This window comes from Ctenocephalides felis, unplaced genomic scaffold (genome assembly GCF_003426905.1).
Source record: "Ctenocephalides felis isolate EL2017-DRISC unplaced genomic scaffold, ASM342690v1 CF-g0.4_SCAFFOLD_00845, whole genome shotgun sequence".
Taxonomy (NCBI): domain Eukaryota; kingdom Metazoa; phylum Arthropoda; class Insecta; order Siphonaptera; family Pulicidae; genus Ctenocephalides; species Ctenocephalides felis.
The window spans coordinates 94,034,831-94,038,575 of record NW_020536999.1 but is presented as its reverse complement, the minus strand read 5'-3'; positions in this window follow the sequence as shown (position 1 = coordinate 94,038,575).

The following is a 3,745-nucleotide window of genomic DNA, read 5'->3' as shown; positions in this document are numbered from 1 at the left end:
ACTTTAATAATAGTGTCTTTTTTATTATTCAATATTTAAATTTATATATATATATATACATATATATATATACTCGTATATATATATATATATATATATATATATTGTTTATTTCGACTTTGAAACATCTTGTGATAAGGTTTTTCAGTTAATTAAATTTTGATAGCTGTCAAAAAGCAAAGAAGAACTACTTCTCTTATTAACACATTGTGAATTTAAAAAAATGTAAACAGATTCAGCAAACCTTCTTAGGTCAACATTTTGTTCAATATATAAAATAACAGGATTGTTTAAATCAATGGTGTGTTCAAAATTTTGCATATGGTCTGAAAGCATTGTTTTGTATTGATTTTTATTTTTTGAATTATATTTATGTTGAAGCATTTTCTTAGATATATATTGTGAACTCTCCCCAATATAGAATATATATATATATATATATATATATATATATATATTTGCAGCTTGTACTTGTGCACTGAGGGTCTGCCAAACTTTGCCACAAAGACGTAGCCATGACTTAGAAGAGTATTTTTTTAGTTAATGGTTGATATTCTAATGTATTTTAAAAAGATTTATTTGCTTTAGTATTTGTTATCAAAATAGACTTATTATAGTATATCATATTAATATTACAGCATTCTAGAACAAATCGTGTGGACTGAAGGTTAAATTTACTTTGATCTTTCTATTTATCTAACTACTAATAGTCTTATGGTACTTCTTAAAGAAATTTGTTGATTTATTAAAATATTGCAAGATAATATATTTGTTTTAGTATTTGTTACTAAAATAGACATATTAAAGTTCATCATATTAAAATTACAGCATTCTAGAACAAACCGTGTGCACTGAGGGTTAAATTTACTTTGATCTTTCTATTATTTACTTATGGTCTTATTTGAAAAATTGGCAAATAACTTAAAATATTGTGAGAAAATTTATTTGTTTTAGTATTTGTTGCAAAAGTAGATTTTATTAAATAAGATATGTTAGAATTTTATCATTCTAATACAACCCTTATGCACTGAGGGTAATATTTACCCTATCTGTTCAATTCAGCTTTGTTTAGTATGATAACCGAGGAACTTTTTTGGAATTTTTTATATATATCAAGATTTAATAAGAAAATTTATTAATTTTACTATTGGTTTCTATAGTAGACCCACTAAAAAATATTGTGTTAAAATTTAAGCATTGCTGGACAACTATTTTGCACTAAGAGCTATATTCACTCTGGCATTTCAATTTAAGCATGACTGTATGAAAAACTAGGTACTTTCATAAGAAATTTGTAAATATTTCAAGATTTTATGAGAAGATTGATCAATTTTAGTATTGGTTTTTATAGTAGATGTTTTAAAAAATCTTGTATTAAAATTTAAGCATTGCTGGATAACTATTTTCCACAAAGGGCTATATTCACTTAGGCATTTCAAAGTAAGTATGATTGTATAAAAAACTAGGTACTTTTTTAAAGAAATTTGGAAATATTTTAAGATTTTATAAGAAAATTTATCAGATTTAGTTTTGGCTTTCATAGTAGACATACTAAGAAATAATATATTGAAATTTAAGCATTGCTGGACAATTCTTGCGCACTACGGGCTATATTCACTCTGGCATTTCAATTTAAGCATAATTGTATAAACAATTAGACACTTTTTATTAAAATTTGTTAAGATTTTATGAGATGACATATCAGTTTTAGTATTTGTCGTAATAATAGATATATTAAAGTCTAACATATTAAAATTTTGGCATTCTGGAGCAACTCTTGTGCACTGAGGGTAATATTTACTTTTGGTGTTGACAATTTTTGTATTAGTACTTATAGCAAATACTTTAATATTAAATTTAATATAGTTATAATTTGCATTATTTCGTTATAATAGGCAATTTCTGGTATATATATATATATATATATATATATATATATATATATATATATATATATATATATATATATATATATTTATTTATTTATATTATAATAATAGAAAGAACCAACACGATTACGAAATTTGCTCGAGTAATATTTTTAAGTAAAAGATGCAATCGTTAGAAAGTTGCTAATTTGTGTATGATTTAATTTAATTAGCATTTTGCATATTTACCAAAAAAAACTATATAATGTTAGATAATATATATATATATATATATATATATATATATATATATATATATTAATTTGGAAATATGAACAAACAACCCTCTTTTTGCACTAATTCATTAAATAATAGTTTTTACAAACGTTTCGAGACTAGGTTTGTTTCATCATCAGTGTATCATAATTCAAAATTTAAAATATAGAAACCTAAATTAGCATCATGTGTTATCCGTTATAAGTCGTTCAATATACTGTCTTCTGTCCCACCAACGATCGTCGGTGTCCGAATTCTCTTCAATTTCAAGTGGTTAGTTACGCAATATCAATATTGGAAAATCACATACTTTGCTAAAATAATTGTTCAATAAAAAATTTGAAAAAAAAACTTACTAGTTTTGATACTAGATGAAATTAGATATACTAGAGCTTCATATCTCTTTTTTCAATTTTTTTTTTTAATTTAAATTCGTCAACATTAGTTTTAGTATTTGTCGTTATAATAAACACATTAAAGTACAAAATAATATTAACAAAAAAACAGAAATATTTTAGTATATTTTATCCAATACGGAAAATTATATAATTTTAGTTATTTAACAAAATAGAATTATATAAAAATATATATTTACGTTGCTGTAATAAAAATTCAGGAAATTGATTGATTGAAAAGTCATCGAATATTATTACATACAACATTACGCTCTGATAAACAATAAAAATATACTTTGCATATTGTTTATAACATATATTATAATAATTGTATTTATATATAACCTATGACAAGACTTTTTGCCTATTGGCATGTTGCCAAAAACAGTTAGTTGATAAATATGATAAATAAATAAAATCAAGATGAATATTTAGATTCAAATATTTTTTAAAAATTGTTCTGGTACTTCTAGAATGCCAAAAATTTAATGTAATATTCTTTAATGTATCTACTATGATAACAAATAGGGGAAAGTCCCGTAGCGCCGGACCGCACTTAGCGCCGGACACTCTATTTAACACGTATTATTTAAGCGAGTATAAATCTTTTCATTTCAAAATACAAGTGAAAGGTAGAATATTATTAGATATTTTAAACAATTTTATTAGGTGCCACAAAATGAACGAAAATGTATGTCCCTTAGCACCGGACACTAAGTCGTCCCTTAGTTTCTTGTGAGAATTTACGTAATTTTTTCCAAATATTTAATTTTGTTTTGTATGAGTGCTAACGGTCACTACATATCCCCATTTTTCGAATTTCTTAGTCAAAGAATGAAAAGCTTATGGTGAATGCATCAGCTGAGAGCATCGGTGTGGCCCAGCCAAAAGGGTGAATGAATAGTGACTTTTTTGCAATATTTAAGAATATTCGCCAAACACACAAGTGCAGACAGAGTGTAGAGATGGCTACATAAGTGATCAATGCAGGTTATTTTGAAATGTCCGGTACTAGGTGCCACTTTTTAAAACCATATTTTTTGTTACCAAAGTTTGATTGATAGTATTATTTATTTTTTAGCTAACGTTGCGGTTTTGTTAATTCTGTTTGATTTTTAACTTTGTTATCTAATATAAATCATAATTTAATAAACATTACGTAAAATATTTTTTGATTTATTTATAAATAACCTTAGGTGTCCGGCA